Source organism: Euleptes europaea, chromosome 7 (assembly GCF_029931775.1).
Source record: "Euleptes europaea isolate rEulEur1 chromosome 7, rEulEur1.hap1, whole genome shotgun sequence".
NCBI lineage: Eukaryota > Metazoa > Chordata > Lepidosauria > Squamata > Sphaerodactylidae > Euleptes > Euleptes europaea.
In genome coordinates, this window is record NC_079318.1 from 96,810,659 (window position 1) to 96,823,372 (window position 12,714).

Here is a 12,714-nt window from a genome sequence, read left to right on the forward strand (position 1 = left end):
ATCAGACTGACAATGTACAATTTTGGAGGGAGTGGGAGGTGTGGAGAATTTATTGTGAAAAATATTTTTCAATGGGTCAACTTAAAGGACACTCTTTGATTTAATCCCTCACATTGATTTGGTATAGTGAATATTTGGATGATCACAGATATATTAATTAGATGGAATAAGATACGTATGTAGTAATTGAGAGGGGGTTATACTGTTAGCAAAAGTATATACAATTTAATTATGGACAGAAGAGAGTGAAGGGGAAGTCAAACGTGTTTTGTTATTTTTTTAGATTAGAAATTTCGATGGATTCAACTTCATATGGTTAAGTATTAATGGGAAATGATTTATGATGTATAAAATGAGAAAACAATAAAAAAATTATTTTTTTAAAAAAAACAGTGTTACATAAACTAATCGTGCCACTAGAGGGAGATAGCCAAGATTAGTACTCACAGAACAATAAATTCACAGAACAACAATAATCATCCAAGATGTTACATAAACTAACCGTGCCACTAGAGGGAGCCAGCCAAGCTTAGCACTCTACTTCCCAACTGCTGATCGAATGTCTGCAAGTCCTTCAAATGGTCAACCAAACGGAAGTCGTACCCTCCATTTGATAATGGTGTAGGAGGGAAACCATACCAGGCTGGGGGGAAAGATCCCCATCTAGCCATCATAACCCACAGCAATTCCCTGCTATATCCATATTGAGACTTACCAGTTAGGTTTAATACTTCCTTTGACGTCTGTTGTGGTTACCCCATTATGTATTCCCAGCGATGTAATAAGAGTTTGAAAATGTTATAAAAAACATCGCTTTTAATGGGTTTTTGGATGCCACAGCTAAAAAATGGTTGGAAGACGTCTTGACAGCTAAAGAGGCCAAACAAAGTGTGAACAGTATTTTTTATAACAGTTTCAAACACTTAATACATCGCTGGGAATACATAGAAAGTGCGAACAGTATTTTTTATAACATTTCCAAACTCTTGATACATCGCTGGGAATACATAGAAAGTGCAAACAGTATTTTTTATAACATTTCCAAACTCTTGATACATCGCTGGGAATACCTAGTGCGGTAACAGCCTATATTTGAAAGATGTTCTACTACTTGCAGATTTTCTACTACTCATTCCTAAATTTACCCAGATTCAGCCAGCCTGGTAGTTAACGATCCGTTGTTGGGGAATTTCAAATCTCATATGAAGGCATTTTGGGAGGTAGAGTTCCCAGATTTTCTGAGTAGCTTCAAGAGACTCTCCTTGCATGAACCACAAAGTTTGGTGAAGATTGGGTCAGGGGGTCCGATTTTATGGGGTCCAAAAGGGTTCATCCCTTTCTCCATGGAGAAGTATGGGTGTGACCCCTTCCGGACCCCATAAAATCAGACACCCTGACCCAATCTTAATCAAACTTTGTGGTTCACATAAGGAGAGTCTCATGAAGCCTTGCTGCAGATTTGGTGACTCTACTTTGAAAAATGCCCCCTCCGGGGGAGAATTTTAAAACTACTTACTTTTCTAGCACTTGTATGATCCCCCTGTGACTGCACCTATTAACCCCTTCTCCACTGTCAGGGCATTTTAAAATTTCCAAATATCTTTGTGTCATTTTTCATGTCTCCCCACTTCATATCATTTCCCCTCTGTTCTGAAATATTTCTTGCGGCAGCGTCTGCATCCTTAACTTGTGCTTCGAGGTTCTTTACTTTCCCTACAGCTGTTTCTGCCCTATTTTTCCATTGCGCACACTCGTCCTCCATTTGCCCAACCTGAAATGGTCTGGGGTTGTTTAGTAATGCGTTTTCAAATGTGAAAATGCCCTTCGGTGTCCCAAAATCCAGTCCACATGCAGTTAATCTGTTACTGAAACAATATATTAAGAAGCACCATAAACATAACTGAATGCATGGAAATGGTAGCTCACTTGACTATTTTCCATCTAATATTCTTGAGATTATTGGAAAATTCCTATTTCTAGCAAGTAGGGCTTTGCATATCGGCTTTACCAAGCTGAAAATAAGCCTGAAATGAGCCATTTTGGGGACATGGATCTAACAGCATGGATCTAACATTATGAAGCCCCCCCCCCTCACATGCGGCTTCCCCAGACCTTCATGAAGGCCCCCTGCCCACATTCCCTGTCCTGGGAAGGCAGATGGGGGGGGGGCTTTTGTTAAACACATGCTGTCAGCTCTAACGGAAGCCCACCTCGTGCAGCTTCCCTGGAGCTGGGGAAGCCGTGCGAGGTAAGTTTGGGGGGGGGGGTTCTGCATTTTTTGGGCTTGGGTTTATTTACCCTGGATTTGGGGGGGGGGGTAATCAAGGTTTTCTGGTTTTTCCAGAAATACCGGGGGGGGGGGGCTGCACAGCTTTACCAGCAAGTTCTGGATTGCATAAATGACATTGGCTTTGGCTTGTGTTTAAATGCATCACTACTGAAGCAAAAAGTTGCATGAATTTCACATGCAGTAGATCTGAATCAAGAACTGCAATCATTTTTTAAAAAATTGTGAGATGATGTGAAGTTTGCCAAAACTTTGCTTTTGAGGGGGTGTGCGTAACAAGTCATTGGATTTTAGCTCCCGTTGAGTGTGAAAACAGTGTGAACAGAAGTGAGGGGCATGTCTCCCTTTTGGTTGATGATTGAAACAAGGTATAGAAAGTTTTGAACATTTTCCATTTCCTGATTGTCAGCCTTAAAGTTCAGTAACTCCCCTGTAGTTATTACGTTTGTCTTCTTGATGTTCAACTATAGTCTTGCTTTGGCACTTTCTGTTTTAAATTTATCCAAGTCATTTCACCTCTTTGCCATTTTCTGCCACTAATGTGGTATCATCTTGATCTGGACTTCTGAATGCACACTCACATATGCACACACAAACATATATACCAACCTAAAGTCACAAAGTGAACTTTCACAGCAGAACGGGACTATGAATCTGGATCTCCAAGTATCCGCATATTTGGTTACAATTGGCAATTGGCTATATGGTTAAGTAAAAAGACTGCAGTTTCACTGAAACAGATAAAGGTCTTTTATGCATGGGCTGGATCTCCCTGCTTGGACCTGGGTTCATTGCACTTTAAAGTAACCCGGGTTGGAGAAAACTGTATGCATTGGCTTGAATGATCAGGGACGAAACTGTGTGCTAATCGAACCATCAATACAGAAATGCAGTCTCCCAAGCTCAAATCAAGTCCCACCCCTTTAAATGCTGCTCTGTAATTGGCTTATTTCACAGTGCTCCCCATGAGAGAAGATTTCCTTCCCCCCAAACCCCTGCCACATAAAAAAGCATTTTAAGAACAAAAAACGGAGCACTCTGAAAGAAGGGGGGGAATCCAAGCCTCGTTTTTAAAAAGCCTTTCTTTTGTTCGGAAAGAGCTCCAAGGTAGCAAGAAGCAGGAAGCACTTGAATCCCCGCCTCTTTACACACTGCTTCATGATTGGCTGTGAGAGAAGCCAATCTCCGTTTCCCCCTAATGCAGTATGCATGCTCTGTGACTATGGAATGAGCCAGGATCAATGGTTTAATTTGGGCCAGAAGAGAAATGGGAAAAGCCGGGTTTGTTTTGCATTGAACAGCGCTGAGCTTCCAAGGAAAGAGATAGTGTGCATGCTGAAAAAATTGAAACAGGGAATAAAGGACATTAAAGCAACCATGCATTAATGACCAAAGAGTGATGGAGAGACTAAGGGAAATTGTCATTGTGTCAAGAGAAACAAGGTGAGTTTCTTTACTTACCAGGGTCTCAAAGAGAAGTCAGGAGACGCAGAAAGGAACTCTTGAAAAAGTTGTGTGTTGTGAATCTTTTTTAAGTTGAAGGTTTCTCTGCCTTACAATTTTAATTTTTCTACACGAGCCCATCCTAACCTGAATTGGAAACATTCATTTGGTCTCTTCCCCATCTAATGAAATCTTAACACCTGTTTCCCGTTTCATTTTGAAGATTATAGTCCTGGTGGGAATATTCTTCTCCTAATTTCACTGCAATCCAACAATACATTAAAATCTGCACTGAGCATCAAGGAAGTGAATAATAGGTAGCTTAAACCTAGTTAGGTTAGACCTCTTGCAGTATTTGTTTGCTGGGCCATTCAAATCCAGTTGGTTGGAACACCTTAATGGGAAATATACACATTACAGAAAATACAGGTTGAATCCAGGATCCCTACCCTGCATCTTGTGTAATGGCCATAGTGCCCAGTTTGGGTGGCAAAGACCTTCACCCTTCTCATCCATTCTATTTGCCTAACCTGGAATGGTTTGAAGATGTTTAGTAATGAGTAAAAATGCTCTTCTGCTTTTAGCCCCGTTGAAAACAAAAAAAGCCACGAAACGTCTTTTTTCATTCCCCGGCGTGCGCGAATCGGCTTAGGAAGAGGCGCCACTGTGCCTCATTCCCGACTACATCTTTCTTAAATTGTGGTGCCCAAAACTGAACACAATACTCCAGGTGAGGTCTAACCAGAGCAGAGTAAAGCGATACCATCACTTCGCGTGATCTGGACACTATACTACTGTTGATGCAGCCCAAGACTGTGTTTGCCTTTTTACTTACCGCATCACACTGCTGACTCATGTTCAGTGTTTGGTCTACTAAGACCCCAAGATCCTTTTCGCCCACACTACTACTAAGACAAGTCTCCCCCATCCTATATGTATGCATTTGATTTTTCCTACCTAAATGCAGAACTTCATATTTATCTCTGCTGAAATGCATTTTGTTGGTTTTAGCCCAATTCTCCAGCCTGTCAAGATCACCCTGTATCCTGGATCTGTCTTCTACTGTATTTGCTACCCCTCCCAATTTAGTATCATCTGCAAATTTAATAAACATCCCCTCTGTTCCTTAATCCAAATCATTTATAAAGATATTTAACAACACAGGGACTAGGACAGATCCCTGAGGCATTTTATTCATCATTTTTGTGGGATAATGTGAAGTTTCCTGAAATGTTGTTCTAGACATTAGATTTTTAGTTTGTTTGTGTGTGCATGTGGGGGGGGGGTCCTAATAAGCTGTTGGGTTTAGTTCTCCTTGAGCTAAACTCCTTTAAGCATGAAAAAGATGAAAAAGAATTCCATGACAGAACACAGGCTGAAAACATCCACAGGAAAACATCATTCAGAACACAAACTTTCCTTGAATAGCTTTCTCACTTTTATGCCAGATGAGATCCTGACTTAATTGTTCAGAGATCTTTTGTGGCAATGGATGCCGAACAAATTTACATGTTTCAGTAGTTGCTTATGTTATAGGGACAGTTTGAGCCTTGGCATTAAGAACTAAGTGGGACACAGAGACAGTCTGCAAATTAAACAGTCACTGCAAAAGACACATTTATCCCTCAGAATCATAGGTGGATCATGAAAATGACCTCCTTTTGCAGGATAGAATCACTTGCATTGCCACCATTGGGTACATCACCTGTTTTCTGCTTCATGCTGTACAGCTAGTGAGAAGAAGTGGACCCAGACGTCTGGTTCAAGCAACAGCATGCAGGTTACTTTCCCATGAATAGTGCAAGCCCAAGATGAGGCAAACAAAAACATTAATTAACGTGTTCTGGTAAAATGTCCATGACATTCTGAGAAGAGCAATATTCTTCTAAATGAAAGGGTTAACAGGTACACAATAGGCCCTTCATAATATATGGTTCTGGAAGGGAACAAATGCTGATATTGGCATAGAAATTCAGTTTGTTTTAAACTGGGCATTTCCTGGACTTTGAAAATTGCTAGAGGGTGACCCACAAACCTACGGTATAAAAGTTCTTGTAAGTCACAGTAAACACTCCTCCCAAGTGTTCTTGTCTGCCTTTCCTGAATTCCTTTCTGAGAACTGGGTAGGTAAGTAAACTGTAGTATTTCAATGCTTCTTATGTATTTGTTTATTTGATTTCTATGCCACTAATTTATATGTTAAATGTTTATATGTTAATTTATATTTTAAACTAATTTATATGTTAAAGCTGGTTCCATGGATTAAAACAGGCACCCTCAGCTATAAGCAGCATAAAACCATGATGGGAAACCATACAGAGAGGAAAGAACCACATAATAAACAGAAAGGTTAAAAGCATGTTGTCAGTGCTAGGGGTGTGCAAAAAAAATTTCCAGGTAAATTTTGGATGGGGAAATAAACCAATGATAACTGGTTTAGTCAAAGTAAAACTCTCTGTTCTTAGGTCTTTCCTCACTTTTTATGTTTTTGTCCTCAGCAGAAGATGATGGACTTTTTCTCTTCTGCATTAAGTTGCTTGCTTCATAAAACATCCATGGTGTCCCTCTTCCCATTAAAGCTTCACTGCAGCACAATGTCTGTCTTTCATGTGGTTGTCTCTGGGTCATGAATCACATGTTGGTGAAGGTGATCTCATAGGTACTGTTGAAGATTCCTAGGCTTCTTGTTTTGTAGGACAGAGCTGCTGGTGGTCCCGCCATCTGATGTTGCTGTGGCTGTGTAAGCTCTAGCCCTGCAGCGAACCCATAAACAGATTTCAGCAGATGGCAAATCCACGAAAGCAGTTTTATTGGTTAGAATCGACAGGTTTCAGAAGCCATATTCAAAAGGACACTAGTAAGGGGCAAAGGCAAGGTGCACAGAATATATGGAAAAGCAAAAGAAGATAACTGGTAACCTAGGCAACCCCCCTCCCAGAGGCAGGAAGAAGCACTTGGCAATTCCCACAGTATGGGAATCTATGAAGACTAAACACGGGGCACAGACTGGCCTTGGGCAGAACAGCACAACAGCACCTGGGAGCAGCACAATCGCACTACCGCATACCATCCTCCTGGCTTGCTATTGACATTCTGCCCCCCTAAAGACCCCCCTTACCCTTTCACCGTGGGTTTGTGAGGGTAGGCTGCATAACATTCTTGTACTAAGCAGGGGGCGGAGACATCACTGGCGCGCACCCATTCATCCTGGGCGGGACTAAAATGTTTCCAGCGGATCAGGTACTGAAGGGCACCGTAGCAAATGCGAGAATCCAGTATTTTAGCCACTTCAAAATGCTCCTCACCCCCACTATTTCAGGCACTTCAGGTTGTGGTTCAGGATGCCATTTTTGGGAAGGAACAAACGGTTTTAAAAGACTGACATGGAACACAGGATGGATTCTTTGTAGGGACTTGGGCAAGGAGAGTTCCACAGCCACTGGATTAATAATCCGGGAAATGGGGAATGGACCTACATACTTGGCACTGAGCTTATCACATGGGCGGGTGGATCATAGGTTCTTCGTGGACAAATAGACAAGATCCCCCACTTTGCATTCCATACTGGGGGAACGATGTTTGTCAGCCTGAATCTTGTAACGCCATTTGGCCCGCTATAGATTTTTAACCAGCCATGGCCAGGTTGTTTGAATAGAACATACCCATTCGGCCACATCCGTTCCCCCCTCCTCCTCAGAAACATCAATATGACCAGCGGGGCCAAACTCTTTACCATGGACAACCTGGAAAGGTCTGAATCCTGTGGATTTGTGAACTGCATTATTATAAGCATATTCAGCAAAGGCAACAGGTCTACCCAATCATCTTGATGGTAATTAATATAACAGCGTAAATAGCATTCCAACACCGCATTTACCCTTTCAGTCTGACCGTCCCTTTGGGGATGGAAGGCACTAGACAGTCCTTGTTACACTCCGACCAGTTTGAGAAAAGTCTTCCAGAATTTGGCCACGAAAGTTGACCCCCTGTCCATCACTATCTTGCGCAGGAAGGAATGCAGACGGAAGACATGTGACACAAAGAGGTGGGCCAATTTCGGGTTGGAAGGGATACCTGCGCAGGGTACAGGATGCACCTGGTTTGAAAACAGATCAGTAATCACCCAAAGAACTGTCTTTCCCCCACTAGGGGGTAGGTCCGTCATGAAGTCCATTGCAATCACTTCCCACGGTTTCGAGGGAGTCTCTAATGGTTGTAAAAGTCCAGGCGGTTTGCCCTGCGATCGTTTGGCCGCTGCACATATGGGGCAACTGCGGATGAAGGAGTCCACATCTGATCGCATGCCCACCCACCAAAACTGTCTCCGTAGCAAATGCAATGTTTTGAGGAATCTGAAATGTCCGGCGGTCTTGGCGCCATGAACCAAACCCAAAACCTCCCCCAATGCTGCCGGAACATACAATTTAAAATCTCTGTACCAAAACTCCCCGCGTTTAAGTAAAGTAGCTGGGAGAGTTTGCGAGAACAGTTCCGCTTGATAACTGCGAAGGACAGTCTCCTTAAAGGAATCACAGTCCTTCCACCCCCTCCAGAGAGGAGTCGGTGGGCAGCTTGACTGGGGACGGAGCCAATACAGGTGCAGGGAGAGACTGAATGAGGCGCTTGGGTCCCCGCACCTCGGGAACCATGGCTGTCAGCCGCTCAGGGGGAGGAGGAAGCGAGGCGGGCTATGCTGTCGGCTCAGCCGGGCATGGGGCTTCCCCCCCCCCATTGAAAGTGGCAGCAGTGGGGATCGGGTCTGAGAACAGGTTTGTACGGCCAAAGTGGGCAACAGACCTCGTTGGGCAGGGGTGAAGAGTGACTGTGTGGGCCGATCAACCTTGGTGGGATATTGGGAAGTCTGGATAAAGCGTCAGCCAGAAGGTTTTGCTTCCCTGGTACATATTTTAGGATGAACCAAAACTGGGCAAAGAAGTCCGCCCAGCGCACGTGCTTCGCAGACAGCTTGCGAGCCCCCATTAGGGCCTCTAGGTTTTTGTGATCAGACCACACTTCAAAGGGCACCTTGGAACCTTCTAAAAACTGCCTCCACACTGTCAGAGCATGCCTTACCGCAGCGGCTTTCTTTTCCCAAACGGCCCAATTGAGTTCAGATTGAGTGAACTTTTTAGAAAAATATGCGCACGGATGCAGGTGCCCATCCTCCCCCTGCTGCAGGAGTGCACCCCCCATCGCTACATCGGAAGCGTCTACATGTACTACAAATGGTTGATTGCAGTCCGGGTGCTGCAAAACAGGTTCGGATGTAAAAAGCTGCTTAAGACTATCGAAGGCGGCTTGATGGTAATCATCCATGTCGTGTATGGCAAACTTGATTCTAAAATTTCTTTCCTTCCAATGTCTATTTTGACTGTACAATCTTTCAGACTTGCACGTTCACGTTCACTGATTTCTGCATCCTTTCCTCTATTATAGGTTGTTTCAGCTTCAGCTCTTCACAATGTCTTCTTCTAATCCTCAAGAGGAAGACCCAACAAGAGATGGATTGACTCAATAAAGGAAGCCACAGCCTTCAATTTGCAAGATCTGAGCAAGGCTGTCAAAGATAGTACATTTTGGAGGACTTTCATTCATAGGGTCGCCATGAGTCGAAAGTGACTTGACGGCACTTAACACACACATACACACAATCCTCATCTTGGCTCAGCAACTTCAGATGAAGTCATTAACTCATTGTATGCTCCTGAGGAGACACCCTCGAGGACTCCCCCCTCTCCACTGTTAGACATAACTATGCTTTTAACAGTCTATCCCTGGGTACACTTTGCACAACAATCCTAGGGAGATATACTGCTTGTGATAAATCCTCTCTTGGCTGTCTTTTTATTCCTGTTTCCTGTGCCAAGTGTGTGTGGCCTCTGTATATAAAGAATATGTCCAGAAGAACCGGTAATCAGTTTTCCTGAGACAGATACTTGACAGATGATGTCACTGGCCTGTGTGTTAGAAATGCTGAGTAACCCTAGTCCAATTCTCAATTAACAGGATCTCCAGATACTTGGTTTAATGAGAACGATTTAGTCAAAGTAAAACTCTCTGTTCTGAGGTCTTTCACTTTGTGTTTTGTTTCTCATCAAAAGATTGTGGACTTTTTCCCTTCTGCATTAAATCACTAGTTTGTTACCAAAACTGCTCCTTGATTGGGGAAATTAGCAATGAGCAGTGGTACCAATTTATTTATATAGCAAAATCACCCAGTGTTTACGAGGGTTGTTTTCAATGACTCTTCAAATAAAGACAAACCAAGGATTTCCAGATTAAAAGGTGTTTATGTATTCATTCATTCAATGTTGCAAACACATACATACAAGGAACTAAGAATATAAAGTAGGTAGAACTAGAGACATTTGAGGAAGTTATTAATTGGGTGATACTTTACCAATCTAGAAGAGAGGATGTCCAAAATCCGTGGCTTATAGATATAAAACAAAGTACAATGTGGTCTGGGAGAGGATTTTCCGGAGCATTGAACCAGCCAAGTCACCAGAAAAAAGGGGGGAAGGGGGTGTGGAGCTCCGTGGAACTCAACACACGAGAGAGGCAGGACAGAGTTAAGGGGAAGATCTGAACCAGGCTACCTTGTCGGGGAGGGCAAAATATACCCTTTTCTGGGGGTGGGGGGGATGAGATTCCCCAGATGGCTCCTTTCCCAAAACAAAAGGGATCAAAGACTTCAGGTCCAAAGATTGGGTAAGGTGGCAATTTGTTTACTAAACTGGCACCAGTGATTTATACATCTCCGAGATTGCCCGGCTTGGTCTTCTCATGCCAGGAAGCTGTAAATCTTTACACTTCAGGGATGCAGCAAAGCAGTCTTTAATATAAATAGCGGCGGATGTTTTCCCACGGGATACTGGGGTGGGGTGGGGAAGACTGTGTGTGAGAGAGAGCGACGTGATGCTCTCACTTCAGCTTAATGGCTGCTCTTGGATTAGGAGGCAATCAGGAATTATGGCTTCCCTTTTGCTAATTCTGCAGGGGCGACCCGGTCTCTTGTCCTGGACAGCCTGGCTTGCACGGAGTGAGAGAAAGAGCTGGCCAAAGCAGCAGGCTTTGCCACTTAGGCATTACAATGAGTCCTTGGTGTGGTTGCCATAACCAGGGCTGGAGGTCAGGTGGCACCACATTTCAAACAGCTCAGTGAGTCTCTGGTATGGGTGCCATGACCAGGGCTGGAGGCCAGGCAGCACATATTGTAACACATTTCATAAAACATCCATGGTGTTCCTTTTCCCATTAAAGCTTCACTGCACCATAATGCCTGTCTTCTGTGTGGTTGTCTCTGGGTCAGGAATTACATGTTGGTGGAGGTGATCTCACAGGTGATGTTGAAGATGCCTAGGCTGCTTGTTTTGTAGGACTTCAACATCCGTGACAAGGCTAACTTGTCAGGGGAAGCTTAAATTTCATGGTCTCCATGATAACCAGGGCTGACTTGTCCACAGAATCCTTGTGGGTGGTAATACCAGGCCCCAGAGGTAATTTAGTACTGAGGACATTCTATCGGCCCCTGAACAAAAGGCGCAGGGTGATCTAGAGTTGGAGAATGAAATCAAGGAAGTATCCAAAGGTGATGATGTAGTAATAATGGGAGACTTTAACTACCTTTATATTGACTGGATTTAGGGCTGTCGATTTGGTTCATACTGAACTGAAAAACAGCCGAATTTCCCCCGATTCGGTGGTTTTTAGTTCGGGACGAACCGAACTCCAAAAAAGGCAGGAAACGGGGGAGCTGAATTCGCCGACTTTGGGGTGTTTGGCGAATAAATTCAGCAGATTCGGGGTTCGTCCCCCCCGCGCACCTTCACGGGGCTTCCATGAAGGCGCGCAGGGGGCTCTTTAAACAGATCTGTGCCTCCAAGCCGGGAGGCGCAGATCTGTTTAAAGAGCCCCCCGCACGCCTTCATGGAAGCCCCATGAAGGCGCACGGGGCCAAATTTCCCCCCAAACTCCGGATCTCGCGCCAAATTTCGTGGATCCGAAGCTAGGGAGTTCAGACTTCAACACATCCCGAATTAAAAAGGGCTGAATTTTGCCGAAGCCGAACTTTACTGAATTTTTTTTTCAACAGACCTAACTGGATTAACACATGCTCCAGTCAAACTAGAGAGATAAAATTTCTAGACAAACTCAATAATTGTGCCCTCGAACAGCTGGTCCTGGACCCAACCAGAGGGGAGGTGAACTTGGATTTAATACTCAGTGGTGCTGTCAGTGACTTACAGCCCATTCCTGAGCTGAGGGCATAGCCGGACAGCAGGGAAGAGGCACAACTGTGCCTCCTCCTAAGCCATTTCGCGTATGCCACAGGGGGAAAAAAGCCATTTCATGCCTTTTTTGTTTTTGTTTAAATGGGGCCTTTCTCCCCATAGAGAACAGCAGGTGCAGCAATGCTGTTCCCAGCGCCGGCATACTGGCGCTAATGGGGATAGGAAGCTGCCTCACTGGCAGCTCCTTCCCCTGGCCCACCCCAGGAATGCCCCCCCGCACCGGCGCGGCCATTGTACGCCGTGGCCTCTGCCACAAAGAGGTCGTGCCGGTGGAGAGGCACGGTGCAGCTCTGTGGTGCTTGGGCGCCGGCGGAACTGCCCTCCCCGTCAGCGTAAACACATGTAATCGCGTGATTACACGCACTTACGCTGACGGGGAGGTCACGGGCTGCTAGTGTGGAATGTGGATGTGGTTGAGCAAATTGGCAACAGTGACCACAATGGCATCCAATTTAATTTATATGTATGTGAGACAGTGCCTGGGAAATCTCACACAATTATATTTGACATTAAAAGAGGGAACATCTCTAAAAGGAAGAACCTGGTAAACCATTGGTTTGTCTCAGGTCATACCAGGTTCACAAACTGTGCAGATCACACTCCTGATCTGGTGTTCGGTTCCGGGCCTGAAGAAGATTATATAGGCAGGAACACAGTGCCCTTTTCATTCACAAATCACTACTTGCTGTG